The sequence below is a fragment of the Ovis aries genome, chromosome 13, assembly GCF_016772045.2.
Source record: "Ovis aries strain OAR_USU_Benz2616 breed Rambouillet chromosome 13, ARS-UI_Ramb_v3.0, whole genome shotgun sequence".
Taxonomy (NCBI): Eukaryota; Metazoa; Chordata; class Mammalia; order Artiodactyla; family Bovidae; genus Ovis; species Ovis aries.
Genome location: NC_056066.1, coordinates 78,951,719 through 78,973,699, shown reverse-complemented (window position 1 = coordinate 78,973,699; position 21,981 = coordinate 78,951,719). Strand labels below are relative to the sequence as shown.

General features: G+C 49.5%; 1 long non-coding RNA gene across 1 annotated transcript; it reads right to left on the bottom strand.

The window, feature by feature from the left end:
- Positions 1–1,672: 1,672 nt before the first annotated feature.
- LOC106990143 (uncharacterized) lies at positions 1,673–19,195 on the bottom strand. The gene is made up of 4 exons (XR_001435567.4): positions 18,695–19,195; positions 16,813–17,056; positions 3,619–15,870; positions 1,673–3,081 (listed from the first exon to the last, which is right to left on the bottom strand). It is a non-coding gene; the product is annotated as an uncharacterized LOC106990143 (long non-coding RNA).
- Between the last annotated feature and the right edge of the window lie 2,786 nt (positions 19,196–21,981).

Genomic DNA, 21,981 nt, shown 5'->3' with positions numbered 1-21,981 from the left:
GGACGAATGGATAGACGGATGGATGGATGGATGGATGGATGATGGATGGGCAGACAGAGAAACCAGCGTACGCACAGCTTCCATCCCACACACCTGCTCCACAATACCTCCGCTTGGGCTCCACACCCCAATCACAAGGGTGGGGCTGCTCCCAGGCTCATCTCCGATTTGAGGCTGGCTGACTCTGCGCTGTGTCTTAGGTCTTTAGTTTATGAAACACAGCTTCTCTCAGCCCTGCCTCTCCTTGATTCTAGTACTCGCCCCCCGACCTCCTACAGCCCTGGGACACTGTCTCCTAGCCCACTGTGGTTAAGTCCCTAGCCAAGGGGACTTCATCTGTCAAATTCTAACACCCATCCACTTTATCTGCAAGGACAGAACCGAACTGCAGCAAATTTCATGGCCTGGAATTGCTCAGCCTCTAGCACAGGGAAGAATTCTATTCACACCCCTGGGAAGCTTTCTGATGACTGGCCAAGGTACCTCGCTTCCCTGGGGACTGCCTGCTAACATCCTTCTCTCCATCGCTGTGGTAATGTGCTTTTTACAGCAGTTTCTCTCACATCAAGCAGCCCCCAGGATCTCATCTCTCTGGCCTCTGAGGGGCAATGTCTCTGGCTGCTTTCATTTCCAGCAAAGGGAAAGACCGTGCAAAGGGCTCAGACACCTTCCCATCGCCGCTGCCGGACAGCGCCAGGGCAGTGGAGATGAAGCATGGGGTCCAGGTGGATAACACCACCAGGAAGCATGAGTCGATCGGTCTGCAGTCCCTGTCACAGGCCGTGATCCCACGAGTCTGCATGGCAAGAGCGAGGACCGTGGTGTCTCCATCTTTTAGGGGCAGAAGCTCCTGTGGATGCCGCCCCTCACCCCTTACCAGGCGCACCCGGCCCGACCTACAGTGCATGAGTGAGGACTGGCATCCCATGGCTCCCAGCTCCTCCCAACCCAGCAAATGACCTTCCTGCACAGGGAAGCCCCACCTCCCCCACCTCCACCCGGAGAGCATCGGCCAGCTGACACAGGGTCACAGAGTCTAGCCTCTTGCCTCACGGTGGGACCAGTTCTGTGCAATTCACACGCCAGAGCCCCTCTCACCTGCCCACCACTCGGAACAGGCCGAAGCTGAGATCCCAGGCTGACTCAGTTTCTCTCCTGCCCCTCTGTCGTGGGGGTGCCCCCCCAGCAAAGCACAGGCTCTGCCGTCCCGGCTCAGGCTCCGTCCCCGAGGAGGCCCCCTCCAAGGCAGTATTCCCCTCTAAGGACGCTCCTCCAGCAGCCCCGCTCTCGGTCGACGCCCACAGCGTGCCGGACACCTGGCGAAGGGAGGCGCATCCCCAGCCATAAGCTCGCAACAGTCCCACAAGCTGGGGCGATTATCAGCCCTGTTTTACAGGTGACATCAAAGGCGGAGACTGCTGAGCCCGCTTGCCCCAAGGCACACAGACGCAGCGGGAGGGACCACCACACGGTTAGAGATGCCGGCTGCTGCCGTCCCACTTAGGGAAGCTGAGCCAAGGGGGCGCTAGAACACGCATCAGCCTCAGACCAGACGTCCAGACCACTACAGGGCTCCTTCCATCACACCAGACCCTTTAGCCTTTAGTCAGGATTACGTCTTTAATCACAAAAGCAAAAAAAAAAAAAAAAAAGTCTTGTTAACACACACACATCAATTGGATCTTTTATTTCAAACAACCCAAGACAAATACAAACCCATCTGTGGTATCCTTAATCCCTAACATGATTAACCTCTTTACCATCTTTAATAACCTGATTACCATCAATGACTATGGCCCCTCGTGGACGACAAGCAGGACAACAAAGCTCCGAGTTTGAGGGAGGCCCCAGAGCTGGTGTTCCTGGAGGACAGCAAGCCTTTCTTTTAAACGGTTACACTTTTTGGGGGGCAGCCATGCCATGCAACATGTGGGGTCTGAATTCCCCGACTGGGGATTGAACCTGTATCCCCTGCATTGAAAGCTCAGAATCTTAACCACTGAACCACCGGGGAAGTTCCAGGACACGCTGCTTCAACTAAGCAGCATCAGGCCCATGGGTATGATCTTTGGGGGCTGCAGGCTGGCCCTTTCCTACCCTCCAAACTCTCCCCACCCCCCGACCCCCACTAGCATCAATATCTTGCTAAGATTTTGGATCACTTCATATCTGCCAGGTGCCAAGCCAAATGCTTTCCCTGCATCTTCCCTTTTCATCCTCATGATGTCCTGGCTGGTAGGTACAACGAGGTGACTGGTCAGAAACCTGAGGCTCAGAAAATTGAAGTAACTTGCCCAAGTCTATGCAGCTAGAGAATGCCAGAACCAGTGCTGGCTTCTGGGGCAATCTGAGTGCAAAGCCCGCACTCTCACACCCTACTTCTGAGGCCTGGGCCTTGCCTAGGTCCACATGGACTCCTGCAGCTGACCCTAAGGCGTGTTCTAACAACATGGCCACAGGAAGCCAAAGACAAAACCGATGGGGACTTTGGATCCATGCAGAATCAGAAACCAAATAAAAGTCTCAGCCTGTGAAGAACGTCCCTTCGCGTCCCTGGCAGAAAAACAGAGGAGAGATAAACAGCTGAGGCTGTTCCCAAACCTGTCAGCTATTTCCACTTGAACACAAAGACACTGAAGGGAGTGAGGCTATTTTTATTTTTTTACTTTTTCTGAAAGGCCATTGGTAGACGCTTCTGCCCTTGCTGGCGATAAAGCTTTCCTTTAATTATCAGTTTGGGGCCAAGTCCAGAAAGCTATTTTCCAGCACTATTGTTACAAGGAAATGAAAGGCGCCAGCCTCCTGAGCAACTCTCACCGGGGCCACGGGTGGTCGCAGATACGCTGCCCGCCTGAGAGCGTGGGTCAAGCATCCAGAGGGAGGCCACTGTGGTGATGGCCCAAACACAGAGAACACGACCTTCAGGAGTCCGTGACTGTCCCGGGAAACGGAGGCAGCACCTCGATTCAGCTTCGGACTTCTGCCTGCCTTCCTTCTGAACACAGGTGTCTTCAGGAAACCGTGATGGGAAGGAGACCAAGGGGGTATTTCTTTTGCTGCTTCTGACCCTCAGCTTCATCCCTGAGAATATTCCAAGGCCTTTCTGACATGATCCCGATGTCCCTGGCTCCCAGGCTAGCCACTGCCAGCTGGAATCCAGACATTCGACTCAAGAAGACACAAGCTTTCCCCCACCCCACGTCACTCCCCACCAAAACCTTCCCCAGCTTCCCATCACCTTCATGAAAGGGGCCCCACTCCTGGACCGAGCATATAAGGCCATCGTGATCTAGACTCTAGAGGCGCAGGGGGGATGATAAAGAGAACTGAGCTGAGCATTAGTAGCCCAGGTCTGGGATCATAGCTGTGTGACCTTGGACCAGTGCCTTTGCTTCTCTGAGCTCGTTTCTTTATTATATATTGCTACATTTTAAAATTACCACCTGGGACTTCCCTGGTGGTCTAGAGGTTAAGACTCCATGCTTCTAATGTAGGAGGCACAGTTTCGATCCCTGGTCTGGGAACTAAGATTCCACATGCCAGATAGTGTGGCCAAAAAATTGAAAATAATAAAATAACTTCAAAAGTTAGAGGCTTAAAACAACACACTTTTGTTACCTCGCAGTTTCCAGGGATCAGGAATCCAGGCATAGCTCCCCTGGCTCCTCTGTTCAGAGTCTCTTACGGGTTGTGAAGTGGCAGGCGAGCCTGCGGTCTCATCTGAAAGTTCAGCTGACAAAGGATTCACTTCCAAGCTCATGCCTCTGGTGTTTGAAGCATCCAGCACCTCGGGAGCTTCTGGAGTAAGTGCCTCAGATCCTTGCTGACAGATGGCAGGAGCCACCTGAGTTCGCTGCCACTTGGATCTCTCCTGCTTCATCAGAGCAACCACATGAGAAGAGCTGAGAGAGAGAAAGTGACAGAGGAGTGTCAGTTACATGACTCAGTTCAGTTCAGTCGCTCAGTCGTGTCCAACCCACTGAGACCCCATGGACTGCAGCACACCAGGCCTCCTTGTCTGTCACCAACTCCCAGAGTTTACCCAAACTCATGTCCATTGAGTCAGGGATGCCATCCAACCATCTCATCCTCTGTCGTTCCCTTCTCCTCCCACCTTCAATCTCCGGGTCTTTTCAAATGAGTCAGGTCTTCACATCAGGTGGCCAAAGTATTGGAGTTTCAGCTTCAACATCAGTCTTTCCAGTGAATATTCAGGACTGATTTCCTTTAGGATGCACTGGTTAGCTCTCCTTGCAGTCCAAGGGTTAGGTGGTTATAAAGAAATCTATGCTTATAGCCTAATCACAGGCATGACATCTTACACCTTCTGCCGTACTCTGTTAGAAGCTAGTCACGAGGTCCAGCCCACATTAAAGGGGAAAGCGTTACACAGATGCGTGAACACCAGCGGGTGAGGATCGCTGGGGGCCACGTCAGGAGCTGCCCACCCCAGTTTCCTCCTCCCTCAGGTGCAAATTGGGTTTTCCCTGATGGTTCAGTCTATAAAGAATCCACCTGCAATGCTGAAGACCTGGGTTCAATCCCTGGGTTGGGAGGATCCCCTGGAGGAGGGCATGGCAACCCACTCCGGTATTCTTGCCTGGCGAATCCCCATGGACAGAGGAGCCTGGCGGGCTGCCATCCACGGGTCGCAGGGAGTCGGACACGACTGAGTGACTAAGCACAGCACAGGTGCAAACCATACAGAGTTGTTGCAAAACTGAATTAGAAAACATAGAAAATGCTTAACACAATGTCTGATAGATTATAAGTATCCAATCACTGCTTCTCTCGCTTTTGTCAGATCAGAATTTCTTGACCTTTATTTCCTTATCACTCTCATTACAAGGCTCCTTTTGGACAGTGTTTTCCTAACTGACCCTCTCTTCTAACACCTCAAATATACTACAGGGTTGCATTCTGGAGGACCATTTACCGCTGTAATATCTAAGATTTTTCACTCCCTGCAAGAACTACCTTTCTTCCCCGTTGGTGATACTGCCTCTGCAGCCAGTATGTGCTCTAGATTCATCTCATGCCTCCCCATAACTACAGGTGTGTTCATGCATGTGTCCACGCATGCTAAGTGGCTTCAGTCGTGGCTGACTCTTTGCAACCCTATGGACTGTAGCCCGCCAGGCTCCTCCGTCCATGGGATTCTCCAGGCAAGAATGCTGGAGCAGGTTGCTGAGCCCTCCTGCAGGGGGTCTTCCCAATCCAGGGATGGAACCCACGTCTCTATGTCTACCTGCCTTGCCAGGTGGGTCCTTTACCACCAGCGCCATCTGGGAAGCCTGTGTGTGCGTGCAAACACACGCGTGTGAGCACACACACAAGCTAACGCCAGCCACGCGGGCACTGCTTTCTCCCGACGCCGTGGGCTTTCTTCCCTCTCCGTGTTTCTGCTCACTGGTTCTCTCTGCCTACAGCACCCTCTGACCCTTGGTCACCTGATTAACTCCGGTCACCCTTAAAGGCTCGACCAGAGCAAACGTGTGACAGGCAGCCTCCAGGATGACTCAATGATTTCTGCCTCCTGGTGTTCACACTCTTATGTAAGCCCCTCCCCCTTGAGTGTAGGCTGGATCCTCTGACTCACTTCTACCAAATAGAAAGTGGCAGAAGTGATGGACTGTTACTTTTGAAATTAGGTGACAGACTTCCCTGGTGGTCCAGTGGTTCAGAATACACTCTGCAACTCAGGGGGACGCCGGTTCAATCCCTGGTCGGTGAATGAAGATTGCACATCCCCCTGGGCAAATGAGCCCGTGAGCCACAGCTAGAGAGTCGCAAGCTGCAGCTCCTGAAACCTGCGCACTCTGGAGCCTGGGTGCTGCAACCATGCTCACTTAGACAGTCTGTGTGCCTCAACGAAAAGATCCCGCATGACGTAACAGAGGCCCCACGTGACGTAACAGAGGCCCCCCCCCGCATGACATAACAGAGGCCCCATGTGAGGTAACAGAGGCCCCGCATGACATAACAGAGGCCCCCCACGTGACATAATAAAGGCCCCACATGATGTAACAGAGGCCCCCGCAGGACATAAGAAAAACCCGGCAGGACTTAACAGAGGCCCTACATGACTTAACAGAGGCCCCCATGTGACATAACAAAGGCCCCCACATGACGTAACAGAAGCCCAGCAGGACGTAACAGAGGACCCCCCCACATGAGGTAACAGAAGCCCAGCAGGATGTAACAAAGGCCCCACATGACGTAACAGAGGCCCCACGTGCCGCAACTAAGACCTGCGCAGCCAAAGGAAAGACAAAAAGAAATTAGGTGACAACGACTCCAGCCTCCATCCTGCTCACTGCCACCTCGCTAGCTCATTTGCTCAGTTGGAAGCCACCTGCCAAGTGGTGAGGTGTCCCACACAGAGGCTCCTGTGACAAGGAACTGAGGCGGGGGTCAGTCCTACAGCCCACGAGAAACCGAGTCCTTCCCACCACCTGTGTGAGGGAGCTTGCAAGCTGATCCGTCCCCAGCCGAGCCTTCAGATGAAACCCCGCCTTGATGACAGGCAGCTCCTAAGTAAGCCCTGATTTCTGACCCACAGAACCTGTAAGCCGTTTAAGCCACTAGGTTTTGTCACTTGTTACACAGCAACAGATAATGAAAACAGTCAGTTTCTTCAGGGAGACTGAGCTTCCTGGGTGGTCCAGTGGTAAAGAAGCTGCCTGCCAATGCAGGAGACATAAGAAATGCAAGTGTGATCCCTGGGCTGGGAAGATCCCCTGGAGGAGGCAATGGCAGCCCACTCCAGCATTCTTGTCTGGAAAATGCCATGGACAGAGGAGTCTGGGGACTACAGTCCATGGGGTCACAAAGAACCAGACACGACTGGGCGCACACACACACCTAGCATCTACCATTCAACCACAGACATACACACTCACTTAAACATATATTCCCATACACAAAATCACACAGGCACACCTACTCACACTTTCTCACACACACGTACTCACAGATATTCCTGCATATCCATGAACGCCTATGTCCTTGCACATTCTTAACATATGCACGTGCGCACACACACACACACACACACACACGCACACTCTCACATACACTCACATACCAGTAAGCATGAAGCTTCCCTTCTCCATGCCTTGTTCTTAGGATTGATCAAACTTCCTTGTCACTGCATTCTGACCACCCAGTCTGGCTCCACTGTGAACCCCTGAAATCAGGGACTGAGGTTCTGTTTGCCTATTTTTAGGGTCTAATATCTACAGGCATCGATACATTTTAACACGTTAATGTTGTTCATCGCAAAGTAAGGGTCAGTGACTCACTCCGCTTCTCGAGTTGGCTGTGTCTCCTTTGCTCTTTGTCACAAACAGAAAGACTTTTCTTTTTAAGAATCCTGTGCCATCGGCCTACTTCCGTGATGACAGGAAATCACTTCCTGTCTTTCCTGGAAAACAGCCTGCAGACTAACTCACAGATGATAATGAGACAAAGATGAGAAGGACCGAGAAGCCCCTGCACCCGCCCAGAGCACTAGGGGAGGGAAAGACGCAGCGTTCTCGGGAAGGGCATCAGCCTTGCTGTGCGTGAGAGGTGATGCCAGGTGGTTCCTGGTTTCTGATGGTGTGAAAAGCAAAGTTCCGACAGAAATGCGGCAAAAGCAGGATGCGTGAGGTTCACGCTGCAAATTTCAAAACTCTGAAGCCCGACTGCTTGAGCTTGGAATCAGCTCTGCCAAACCCAACAGCGTGGCGACCTGGAGCAAGTTACTTCATCACTCCGTGCTCGTTTCCTCCTCTTAAAATGTAAATGGCCAGTGTTTTTCCCCCAAAGAGCTTGTGTAAGGAGTTTGAAAGGTAATATAGAGATTGTACCAGAAACTACCATTATCATTGTTAAGTTCAGAAAAGAAAGAGATAAGAAGGAGTAGGAGTAAGCAGGGAAGGCTTCCCGGAAGAGGCAGAGTCAAAGTAGGAGTAACTAAATGGATGGGATGCATTAAGCAGGAACTACTTAGGGTAGTGACTCTGGCAGATGGAAAGATGACTGCTGAATTGCTGGTAATCCCCAAAAGGAGGGCACTTTCAAGAGGTACAGAGGGCGGAGCTGGAGGGTCACACAGCCTCAGGACAGACAGACAGACAAAGCTGAAGGCCAGGTCACCAGGGCTGTGTTTCTGCCTTTCAGTAGACGGAGGCCGCAGGTGGCTCTGCCATGGCCTAAGGGGAGCTACTGGGCGCAGCTGCAGCAGCAGAAGGAGGGTGAGATGGTAGGTATTCGTGGACTTGGCAAAGGAGACTCAGCCCCTACTCCAGAGAAATAGATGTGTCAACTAAGTCCAACCTCAACCCAACAGCATTGATTTGGTCAGAGATTACCTTTGATACACATTCCTGTGTGTGCAAGAAGACACGTCCAAAGATGGTCCCTGCAGCATTGACTAAATGAAACCAAACGGACTCGATTGCTATAAAGCAGCATAGAAAGACTAAGATGAGGAAGATAGCACGGCAACCCCCCAACAAAGTGAACACAGACCGACCATAAGACACAGCAACTGTACTTCTAGGCATATACCCCGAAGGATGGAAGGCAAAGACTCAAATCGCTATTTGTATACTCAGACTCATAGCAACATCATATCATTCACGGCTGCCAAAAGGTGGAAGCAACTCAAGCGTCCATCAGCAGATGAGTGGATGAACTCATCTGCTAAATAAAATGTTGGCATATCCATGCAAAAGAATATTATTCAGCCTTGAAAAGAAATGAAATTGGGAGACACACTACAGCATGAGTGAACCCTGAAGACATTGCGCTAAGGGAAATAAGCCCGACACAAAAGAGCCCGGGGCTCTGGGTTCTGCTTCGATGAGGTGCTTAGGATCGTCTCACTCATAGAAACAGCTGGAGGTTGCCGGGGGCTGGGGGTTGGGTGGGGTGGGGCGTTAGTGTTCAAGGGGTATAGAATTTCAGTTTGGGGTAATGAAGAAGTTCTGGAGATGGATGGTGGTGATGGTCATCCAACAAGTGTGAATAGAATGTCACTGAAATATCCACTTAAAAATGGGCAACATGGCAAACTTTATATTATACATTTGCTTTACCACTAGCTCCACCACAAGAAGAGAATAAAACAGACCTGTAATTAACACACAAATTTGCTTTAAAGGGAGGGCTTGTATTTCCTATAATTCACTTATCTGGGGCTGTGCTGGCTCTCCATCATTGCATCGGCCGCTCTCCAGCTGTGGTGATCTGGGGCTGCTCTCCAGCTGTGGGACAGGCTCCTGACATGGCTTCTCTTGCTGTGGGACAGGGGCTCCAGGGCATGCGGGCTTCAGTAGTGTGGCACGTGGGTCCAGTCACTGCAGCTTCCAGGCTCTGGAGCACAGGCTCAGGAGTCGTGGCCCACGGGCTTAGCTGCTCCGCAGCATGTGGGATCTTCCCGGACCAGGGATCAAACCCATGTCTCCTGCATCGGCAGGCAGGTTCTTTACCACTGAGCCACCAGAAAGAAAGCGAAAGTCACTCAGTTGTGTCCAGCTCTTTGTGACCATAGACTGTAGCCAGGCTCCTCTGTCCATGGGATTCTCCGAGCAAGAATACTGGAGTGGGTGGCCATGCCCTCTTCCATGGGATTCTCCGAGCAAGAACACTGGAGTGGGTAGCCATGCCCTTCTCCAGGGGATCTTCCTAACCCAGAGATCGAACCCAGGTCTCCTGCATTGCAGGCAGATTCTTTACCATCTGAGCCACCAGGGAAGCCCCTAGAGAGAGGAACAGAGGGCTTAAGTAGCGCATGTACCACTGCAGACACAGCCAAAGGGCCAGGGCACAACACCCAAACCGGACGGTGGTCATTCCCTGGGAGGAAGAGACTGCGAGCCACGGGCGGGGACTGGCAGGGGGCCCGGTGAGCCAAGGGCCGCCCTCCACAGCCGGGAAGCAAGAGCAGGGCCTTCAAGCCATGCTGCCTGGATTCAGAGCGCACCGAGTAACTTTCACCTCTCTGCCTCCTGTTTCTTCATCCATTCCTTATTAAAAAGGAAACAATGGATCAACGTCATACATTGCCAGGGTTATTACATGACTTAAAACGTGTAAAGCCCTGAAAATAGTGCCAGGCACATAATCCTTTAACGAAGGCTAGCCATTATTACCATTATTGTTATTATTATTACTCTGAGTCCAAATAGTGGGAAGAATGAAGCAAGATGTTCCAGGAGATGGAGTCTGCCTGGAACAGGGGCCGGTAACGTTGGTCCCCAAATGCCAGACGTGCAGGACTTTTTCCTCCAGGACACGAAGCTGAGGCAGGTGCCCAGTTGTGATCCATCTCGCAGACTGGTCTCCTCAGGACAGCAGCAGTCTCATGGTCTGGGGTTTTCCTCTCCAGCCTAATTACCTATCCTCACCTCACCATCACTCGCTCACCCTTCAAGACCCTCCAACGGTGCTTGACCGTGCTTACCTCGCCTCTCCCCAGCCTCTCCTAGGCAAGGCCCCCCACTTCCCTGAGTGTGAAACAGAGCTGGAATTCAGATGGCGTAAGGCACTCTTGGAAGGGCTGGGCCCAGAGGAGGGGGCCAAAATGGGCGAAGTCGGCACAGTTACAGACACTGGCATGAAGGCGGCTCTGTGCTCCCTGCCCCCGACCACCTGTCCTCTGGGGTGTGACTCCACGCCTCGGGCTCAGTCCTGACTCCAACGTGATGCCCCAGGTTCAAATCTTACCTCGGCCCCATGCAAGCCCCGTCTGCCACCTCTACTCACGGCATCCCTCCAGGCATAATAACCGTGCCTGCTTCACGGCCCTCAGGATGATGAAATGAGCACGCTCCCCCAGAGCACCTAGAACCCGGCCCCTCAGAGAAAGCACCCCATAAGCTACAGCTACGTTACTGCCATATTCATTTGGGTGAAAAAAAAACACCAGCAAGCCAGTGTTTTCACAGGACAGATAAAGTAGCTAGTGGGGCGAGCTGGTTTTCCATTTCTAAATTATTCAGTATACAGTTAATCATTTGTCAACTGAAAACAAAGCACCAGCTAAAATTTGAGCATTGTGCTTTTTCTGGCAGCTATAGACCAGGATCACAGCCTCTCAGAGAGCTCTGAGGGACTATTCTAAAGAGGTAATGGAGGAGCCGGGATACACAGGAGTTTTTGCTGAAAAAAAAAGTAAAGATCAAAAATTACTGTTTATCATAAAAAACAGATATCTCAAGTTAACAATTGTAGTGTTTTTCCATGTATGGGCGGATGCAAGAGTTTGGACTCATTGGAATTACGCCTTTGGTGTGATAAGCAGCAGAGCTATGGAGGGCCAGAATCCTGTTTTTCCCCATCCTGAGTCCCCTCAGGGCAGAGAGTCAGGGCGGCTGCAGTGGCTGACGGCTTGATGACCACAGCGTCCTTTGTTACTGAAATGGTAGGCACATTCTCTGTCCACATGCTCCATAATGTACCCTGCAGGCAGGTAGCAGGCTAGCGTATCAACTGTGTTAAACCAGAGACCCTGTGCAGAATGGCCCATTGGATGAGATTTCTCATCAAACTCCAGATTTCAGTCTCCTCCTCTTGGAAAAACAGGGACTCCGCAGGTCACTGGAAAAGGCTCTGATGCTGGGAAAGATCGAAGGCGGGAGGAGACGGGGACGGCAGAGTATGCGATGGTTGGACGGCATCACTGACTCGATGAACATGAGTTTGAACAGACTCCGGGAGATGGTGATGGACACGGAAGGCTGGCATGCTGCAGTCCATGGGGTCGCAAAGAGTTGGACATGACTGAGCGCCTGAACGACAACCGCAGGTCTGAGCTATAGTCTCTTGTGGCAACAACTGGCTGAATCTCTTCTCCCCACCAGGGGCAGCCAGCCATACTCCTACTGTATCTCCATCAGACCTCTACCCACTCACATTACTGTCTTTTCCCCATTGTCATCCCAATTTGCTACCCCTGTAATCAAGACCAGATACATAGAAATGAATCACAAGTGCTTCCTTAGTCAGGAAGCTTGGAAACAGGCTGGAGAAACTCTCAGAGGGACACAAATAATAAACTACAGCATAGCAGGTGAGGCTGCTTTTATTCAAGAGCAGTAAACAGACAAGGAATCCAGGAGCCTTCCTGTAGGAGGTGACTGCTAACTCAATCTGGAGAGATGGAGAAGGTTGGGAGAGAAGCGTCTGGAAGGAAGGGGTGACAAGGGCAAAGGCCAGACACAGGAGAGTGGAGCCGTGTGCAGAGACAGCTCGTCCAGCCAGTGGCCAGGTGCAGATGACAAGGAGGCCAAGCTAGGGAGCCAGGTGAGAGTCATACTGTGCAGCACCCTGAATGCTGAACTGAGTCCAGACTACTTTCAAAGGGAAATACAGAACAGCGTCCAGGAGAAGAATCTGAATGTGTGGTGAGAAATGCATTTGGTTCAGGGCGGGAGGCAGCATCAGAAGAGCGGTTACAGGACTTCCCTGGTGGTCCAGTGGTTAAGAATCTGCCTGCCAATGCAGGGGACACGAGTTCGATCCCTGGTCCAGGCGGATCCCACATGCCTCGGGGCAACTAAGCCTGAGACCCACAGCTACGGAAGTCCATGTGCCCTCGAGCCCCTGCTTGGCAACAAGCGAAGCCTGTCGATGAGCAGCCCACAGACCACAACGAGAGGGTAGCCCCCTCTCTCACTGCAGCTAAAAGAAGGCCCGAGTGCAGCAACAAAGACCCAGCACAGCAAGCGTGAAAAATAAATGAGCGCTGGCAGTGATTCAACAAGTTCAAGGGTCCTGGCCATTTGGGGGACCAACAGCATCAGCGAGATACACCCCCAAATCCCAGGGCAGAGGGAGCGCAGGGGGGTGACCTTTTCGCCAACAGCTTGCAAAGGTGTTGGAATATTAGGCTGAATTTTACAGGAAACTGTAGTGTTATGAGTTTTTCCAGCACAAGAAAGAAAAAAGAGTTTATAACTTCAGGCATAAACAGGCTGATTAGGTACCATTGATTTTTCAGAAAGGCCATGACCTGCAAAAGTTAAGTAAATGTGATACTGAATGCAGAGTAAATTACTATTGAAAGGGATTCCTGGATTCCTACATTCACAGTGAAATATCTGGGGGATTATGATAGAGAAATGTTTCATAACCTTCATAAGGAGGGGAAGAATATTGCTAACCAGAAAGCCACACTGTATTTCATAGTGATTTTCCTCTAAGTATGTTGAACTGCTGAGGAATAATTAGGCATAATAATCATATTACTATGTCTAACATCTATATCAAGACCCACTGCAGCATTTATGAATCTTAGTTGGTTTTTAAATGTTTTCACTAATTGTGATTATTCCCTTCAGTGTTTTCTAAGTGGGTCGACTGTGGTGTAGAAGGTGGTATTAGGTAGCACATAAATGACTATTTTGTTTTAATTTAATAACATTAGGGAATCTCTTATTGCATTTTTATTTCCTTTATTTTTACTTATGCCAATTGATGTTAGTTTTTTCATTTACCATAGTAATGATACAAAGCTTCTTCATAAAATAAATCCATTTAGCCAAAAAGAGTCAGTTAGGTTAAAAAAGTTTTCAGTAATAGTATACGTATTATACTATGGTATGGACATGATAAATGGACATGACAAATATAAGGAATGCAGAAAACTAAAGTTTGAAAAATATTGCTCTTAAATAAAATGGAATGTTGATGGAATCTGATAAACAACTTCTTGGGTATTGTTTCCCTCTCATTTTGTTCTTTTTAAATAGTTTCCTATCATTTCCAGTGTATTAGCATGGCAGGCTCTCATACATATTTGTTAGATAATTAAGTGAGAATTAATCAATAGAAGAAACTTACCATAAGACCTACAATTAACTGATTAATTCAGTTAACAGTGGCAGTAACAAAGGCATTTATAATACATTGAATTTTATCATATTCTAGACACTTAGATGTTTTACATATATCATCTCATTAAATGTCTACACTAACTTTATGCGCCTGCCGCTAAGTCGCTTCAGTCATGTCTGACTCTGTGCAACCCCATAGATCCCCCGTCCCTGGGATTCTCCAGGCAAGAACACTGGAGTGGGTTGCCATTTCCTTCTCCGATGCATGAAAGTGAAAAGTGAGCAGTAAGTATTTATTCTTTGCTTCTTACACAAAAAGTGAGGCAGAGACTGGTTAAGTTGCTTGTCCAAGGGTGTCAAGTCTAAACTCTGAGGATATTTGAGTAAGGTCTAAATGCATAAGGATGTTTGAGTGTAGTCTAAACTCATAAGGATGTTTCTGAGGTTTATTCAGTGGCTCACTAAGGTCTGACTCACTAATCTCTGTGAGTCTCCTGACTTACCTCATGGTCACAAGATGGCTGCTACAGCCCTAACACCACATCCCTACATGGGTACTCAGGCAAGGAGGCTTTAGGGTCTGACATCAAACAGCTCTCCTCTCCAGAACACCTCATGAAAGGAGAAATTTCTTTCTCAAAAGCCCCCAGCACATCTCCCCTCACATCCTATTGGCCAGAACTATGTCACGTGGCAACCTCAAGCTGCAAGAGATGCAAGAAGTGTCTACCACTGGGGTGTGCAGACGACTGGCTTAGACCTGTCAGAGTTCTTTTCTGTGGCTGGTAAAAGACTAAGCTCTTTGAAGGGTGAGTTACTTTAGAAGACAACAAGGGGGAAGCTCCATTCAGAACAGCAAGAAGAAGAACAGCGAGGTTCCCAGACTGTGAAGTGGTCAGAAGTCAGAAATCTGGGGAAACAGAGGCTTGTGAATCTTTAGAGCAGGCTTGCTCAATGTCAGCACAAGCGGAGGCAAGATACTTCTCTGTTTTGTGGGAAGCTGTCCTGCACACTGGAGTGTTAGCAGTGTGTGCAGACTCTACTCACCAGGTGCCAGTTGTGAAACCAAAAATGTCTCCAGGAAAGGATGCCCCAGGGAGGGAGGAAGAAGAGCGAAGCGAAATTGCCTCCTGGGGCATTTCCCGACGTTACCTGCGCAGGTCAGGGTTCCGGGCCAGCCTGAGTCACGTGTAAAGCATTCATGCAGACGCAGTGATGCTCTTTGTGGAGCTAAGGGCAGCCAGGAAGACTTACAGGGTTCATGCTGGGGGCCACGGAGCCGATCTCAGGGTTTCCTTTGGGCCTTTGGAGAAGTTAGGAGGCTGGCAAGGCATTTGAGGGGTCTCTGGAGCAGGCAGGGTACAGCCAGCCAGCCCAGAGTCTGTTGGGAGGCACAGTCCCACCCAGACCACCAGGGTGGGCTGCCTGGGGAGTGCAACCCCCGTTCAGAAGGGCCCTGTGCCTGGGTCAATGCTCTGCTGTCGCCATCCTAAAATGATGAATATTTTAAAAATGAGGGCCCACATTTTCATTTTGCACTGGACCCTGCAAGCTCCCTAGCCAGTCTGGAAAACCACCCACTGGGAGGTGGCCAGGTCAGGTTCACTAGCCTCCAGGTGAGGCTGGGGTGTAGTCTGCAGAGTCAGCAGCTGAGAGCAAGGCAGGTAAGTGCCCTGGTTTGGGAGGCAATTTATCTGGATTCATGCTGCTTCTGCCAGTTGGTAGCTCTGAGACCTTGGGCCACTGCCAGAACTCTGCCCTTCAGCTTCCTCAAAGGAGTCAGCAGAATGATAACGCAGTGACCTCACAGGGTTACCGTGAGGAATACAGCAGATGACAGGTAAAAACACAAAGCGCCGGGCTTCACTGCTGGCTTCGTGGTGAAGAACTCATCTGCCAATGCAGGAGACACAGGTTCAATCCCTGGGCCTGGAAGATCCCACGTGCCACTGGGCAACCAAGCCCTGCTCCACAACTGCTCAGCCTGTGCTCCAGAGCCCAGGAGCTGAAACTACTGAAGCCCACCTGGTCCAGAGCCCGTCCTCTGCAACAAGAGAAGCCACTGCAATGAGAGGCCATGTACCCCGGTAACTAGACAGTAGCCCCTGCCTGTGCAACTAGAGGAAAGCTCACGCAGCAATAAACACCCAGCACAGCCAAAGATAAATCAGTAAATTTAAAAAACGTACACCAAGGACCAGATCTCATTTATACTAGGTGCATGATAGTTGACCATACTTATTGGCATACCATCACTGCTAGATACCATGTGCTTCACAAATACAATTTCATACATTTTCTTAAATGATGCTGAAGGTACAATTATTCTCATTTTCCATGAAGCAGGTTAACCAGCTCCCTCAAGTCCTCAGAGGTAAAGGCATGTCAGAGCCAGGATCTGAACCGAGCACTACCAGGCTCAAAGCCAGCCATGTTTCTGCCATGTTACCATGCCTTGTACCCCCCTTATCCATCCAACAGCTCCCACTCCCTGAACACAGAGAGCTGGGTCAGGCCAGAGGGTGTAGAACAGCTGTGGGGAGGGTGAGACAGTGGGTACGGGAGTGGCCAGGGGTTCCCAGCCAGGGCTGAGTCCTGGCGGGGGTTGTAGCTGCTGCAGACGCAGCACGAGGGGCCGTCCCAACCTTCTGCTGCTCAGCAGTTTCCCAGCTCCGACAACCCACAGCACAGTCTGGTCTGGGGGCCTCCAAGTGCTTATATTCACAAGCCTGCTCTTGCCATTCCCTTTACAGAAGTGAAAGGCTAGCAGATTTGACTTTCCAGCCTGATCAAAGTAATGTATACCAAGCACCGAAAAACTGATGCTTTCAAATTGTGGTGCTGGAGAAGAGTCTTGAGAGTCCCTTGGAATGCAAGGAGATCAAACCAGTCCATCCTAAAGGAAATCAACCCTGAATATTCACTGGATGGACTGATGCTGAAGCTGAAGCCCCAAAACCTTGGCCATCTGAGGTAAATAACTTACTCATTGGAAAAGACCGATCAAAGACAAAAGGAGAAGAGGTGGCAGAGGATGAGGTGGCTGGACGGCATTATCAATTCAATGGACAGGAATCGGAGCAACCTCCAGGAGACAGTGAAGGACGGGGGGCCTGGCGTGCTGCGGTCCATGGGGCCACAGAGAGGCAGACACGACTGAGCGACTGAACAACAACAAGGAGCGCTGGGGCGCCCGGCACGGGGCTGGGCGTCTGAAGGAGTGGCAGTGGCTAGGGAACAAAGAAAGGAGATTTTTAGCTCTTCCTCAAAGAGCTCTTCTTCTTCCTGGAAATTCTGATATACTTATTTGTTTATTCATTCATTCAATGTATTCAATACTAATGTAATTGGAACAACTCACAAAAGAGAAATGCAAACATCCATGAACCATAAAAAAAAAAGATGTTCAATCTCACTTATAACAAGAAAAATGCAAATTAAAACTACACTGGCACATCTGAAACTAACACAACATTGTAAATCACCTACACTCCAATATAAAATAAAACTTGAAAGAAAAAAATAACACCGGGAAAGCATCTTTCCTCTATCATGTTGGCTATAATCCAAAGATTTATACACAAGGTTTGGGGGTAAAACCAAGCCTCCTGTACATTGCAGGTGGTGATGCAAAATGCTATCCGCTCTGTTAAGGGCGTTGACAATATCTGCAGAATTGCACATGCATTTACTCTTTGATGCAGCAACTCTACTTCCAAGAATCCATCCCAAAGATATGCTGGCAAAAATATAAAAGGATATATACACTGCGGCACTATCTGTATCAGCAAAAGACTAGAAACGATCCACTGTCCTCAAAAGGAGACCAATAATTAAAGTACGGTGCTTCCACACAGGGCGATGGTCTGCAGCTGTAAAAGGAAAGAGGAATACCTCTTCACGCTGCTACAGAGTAAGCTCCAGAATGTCCGGTTAAGCGAAAGAAGCAAGGAGAAGAAGAACATGCACAGAACTTACTGATTTAAGAAGGGCTTACACAGATATGTGCGTTTGGTTGTGTATTTATATGGTTGATTACACGTGTGCTGCGTGTACACACTCAGTCATGTCTGACTCTCTGCGACCCTTTAGACTGTAACCCCACCAGGCCCCTCTGTCCATGGGATTTTCCAGGCAAGAATTCTGGAGGGGGTTGCCATGCCCTCCTCCAGGAGATCTTCCAGACCCAAGGATCGAACCTGCGTCTTCCGTGTCTCCTGCATTGCAGGCAGATTCTTTACCACTGAGCCACCAGGGACTTCTAGTTGATGACACAAATGTGTATATTTTTTAAAGATGGATGGATGGGCCCTAAATACACATTAAAGATTATTAGGGAGGGTAGAATAGGGTGGAGGCGGCAGGGGTAAATGCCAGACCTAGTCTTGGGAAGTGTGTGCCTCATATGGCTGCTATAACAAATCACCACAATGGGCTCAAAACAACACAGACTGACTCTCTTAGAGTGCAGGGTGGGGGCCCTGGGTTAAAGTCAAGGTGCTGGTGGGGTTGTGCTCTTTTGGGGGCTCTCAGTCTTGCAGGCCACTCGAGTTCCTCAGCTTGCAGCCTCTGCTCTCCGCTCACTGCCAGTTTCACTCACTCTCCCACTCCCGCCTCCCTCTATAAGGACCCTTATGATTCCACTGGGCTGCCCTGGTGGCTCAGACAGTAAAGAATCCGCATGCAAGGCAGGAGACACAGGTTCAATCCCTGGGTGGGAAAGATCCCCTGGAGAAGGAAGTGGCAACCCACTCCAGTGTTCTTGCCTGGAGAATTCCAAGGACAGAGGAGCCAGGCGGGCTGCAGTCCACGGGGTCACACAGAGCTGGACACGACTAAGCAAGCACACACACAAGCATTGGGCCCACCTGATTATCACGGATAATCTTCTCATCTCAAGGTCCTCAACTCATCTGCAATAATCCCTTGGCCACGTAAAGTAACATATTCACAGCTTCCAGTCCAGAGATTAGATTGTGGACATCTGGGAGCAGTGGCAGGAGAATTAATCAATATGAAAACCATAAAAATATTTTACATATTCATAAACAAAGTTGAATTTTTCACAAAGCAATACTTGGGAAATGACAATGAATTAAAACAGAAGACACTGTGTGTCCAGCCGGTGCCATCAGCTCACAGAGAGGAGGTATGCCAAGTGACTTTACCTTTTTAAAAAAATTTTTTCTGCGGACCATTTTTTAAGTCTGAGTTGAGTTTGTTACAATATCGCTTCTGGTTTATGTTTTGGGTATTTGGCGGCCGGGCATGTGGGATCTTAGCTTCCCCACCAGGGATCGGTCCTATACCCACCGCACTGGAAGACAAAGTCTTAACCACTGGACCAGCAGGGAAGCCCCCCCACCAAGTGACTTTGAATGACAGTATTTTAACTTGCATGATCCCAAGGGCGAGGGCTTCCCTCATATCTCAGTTGGTAAAGGAGGCAATGCAGGAGATGGCGGTTCGATTCCTGGGTCAGGAAGATCCTCTGAAGAAAGGATAGGCTACCCACTCCAGTAATCTTGGGCTTCCCCTGTGGCTCAGCTGGTAAAGAATCTGCCTGCAGCGTGAAAGACCTGAGCTTGATTCCTGGGTTGGGAAGATCCCCTGGAGAAGGGGAAGACCATCCACTCCAGCATTCCGGCCTGGAGAATTCCATGGACTGCATAGTCCATAGGGTCACAAAGAGTTGGACACAACTGAGTGGCTTTCACTTTCACTTTTCATCCCAAGGGAAACAAGGACTGCAAGCGAATCTTAAATTGCTTTAGTCCATCATATTGTTGATGGTGACATTGATATTTTGCTATTCTGAGACTGGGGTGTGTGTGTAACGGAATAAAGAAGATGAGCAATTATGCTTTTGTTGAAAGAACTGGCGTGAGGAAAAGGAAACACGATGTACAATCAGTGAAATTAAGTAAAAACCCTGTAGTTCCTGAATTTGAAGCATGAAATCGTGATTTATTGTATATATTTTAAGCCCTATTTACTGACACTATAGTGGGCTTCCCTGGTGTCTCAGCAGTAAGGAATTCGCCTGCCACTGCAGGTTCAACCTCTGATTCGGGAAGATGCCCTGGAGGAGGAAACGGCAACTCACTCCAGTATTCTTGCTGGGAAACCCAATGGACAGTGGGGCCTGGTGGCCTATAGTCCATGGCGTTGCAAAGAGTTGCACATGATTTAGGGACTAAAATAACATCAATCGAATGCTATCTTCTGAAAATACGTAGGAAGAATAAGCAACCCAGTAGCAATGAACACCCTAGTACCTAGATTACGGTCTCTACATGTCATTTCCCAATAAAGGAACCAGAGTCCCCTGGAGAAATGACTGATTCTAGGCCTGGGGCAGGAAGTATACAGCATGAGTCTAGGACCTCTTATCATATCAGAAATCAGAGAGGCTACCAAAGACTGCTAGGCGTCACCCAGCAGGAAAGGCCTCGGAGGAGAGGCTTTGAGCTGAAACAGGAAGAACAGAAAAAAGGCAGCCTGCGAAAGGATCTACAGGAAACCAAGGACAAAGCCCTAAGCCTGTTCAAGATGCAGAAGGAAGCCTGGAGTGGTACCCTAGACAAGGGAGAGGTGACAGGACAGGCGGCGGGGGCGGGGCGGGGGCGGAGGGAAGCCCTACCAGACACCGGGAAGGAATCGGGACTCTTTTCTTCCTCCTAAGTGCAGTGGGACGCCACTGAGGAGTTTTAAGCAGGTGATGACATCATCTGAATTAAGTTTTCAGAAGATCCCTCCAGCTGCAGGGAGGAGGATGACCTCTAAGAAGGCAAGAACAGCAGCAAGGAGCCCGGTTAAAAGGCTGCCACATCCCTCCAGGCAGGACATGATGGTGGCCTGGCTCAGAGGAGCAGCCATGGAGGGCTGACAAGTGGGATTCAGGATTCGTTTTGAAGGGAAGACCAGTGCAACTGGCTGAGGGACTGGATGTGGGATGGAGGAGGGGGAGCTGAAATAAAGGAAGACCCTGAGGGCTTTAGGCTGGTAACATTAGGGTGAGAAAGAGGTAAGGAAGATGGGGCAAGAATAATCTGGGGAATGTTGGGAGGGGATCAGTGGAACTTTTCCTTAAGTGGAGTTGTTGAATACATAGCTACAGGAGTGTGGAGATCAAAAGAGAATCAATGCTGTAGATATGAACTTAGGATCCATCCTGGTATAGGTGGTACTCTAAGACCTAGGAAAGAATGTGGTCACATGGGGTCTGTCTGGGCTTCCCCGGTAGCTGAGCTAGCAAAGAATCTGCCCGCAATGTGGGAGACCCTGGTTCAATTCCTGGGTCAGGAAGATCCCCTGGAGAAAGGATAGGGTACCCACTCCAGTATTCTTGAGCTTCCCTGGTGGCTCAGATGGTAAAGAATCCCCCTGCAATGTGCGAGACCTGGGTTCAATCCCTGGGTCAGGAAGATCCCCTGAAGGAGAGCATGGCAACCCACTCCAGTATTCTGTCCATGGGAATCCCATGGACAGAGCAGCCTGGCGGGCTGCAGTCCCTGGGGTTGCAAAAGAATCGGACACGACTTAGTGACTAAACACATGCACACACACATACACACTCCTCAATAAATTATGCAAAGCTTATCACTAAGATCTCGAATGCCACAAGGTGAGACCCCAAAATAAATTAATTAATAATAGAAAAAATGCTATGTATAAATTACCCAAAGCATAGGAATTCAAAGGATTTTTCCCAACTAGCCTCTATCTATTCTGAAGCCAAAATATATATATTTTTTCTAGTCTTATCTCTGGATATGTTACCTAATGCTTAATGAAGTCTGATTACACTACTTAATTACTTAAAACTTAACGTGCAAATTTCAGAATTGTTAAAGAAGAACTTTAATTAGGCACCACGGAGCACTCCATCCATCACTTTTTTAAGGGTGAGATTTGAAAATGCCTTATCACTAACGTGGCTACCTGAATATCATCTCCTTCTCCCCAAGCTCCCTCTAGAATATGGTTTTTGTGTGTGGGCAGGGACAGGTCTTTCTGGTTCAACTTTATATTCCCAATATCCAGCACATAGTATATGGTCATATAGTATGTGACCAAAACCTCCCAGTGAGAATTTTTCCTTCATTTTCCAGCAACGAGGATTTCTGGAATGGCAAATGAGCAGCGGCTGTAG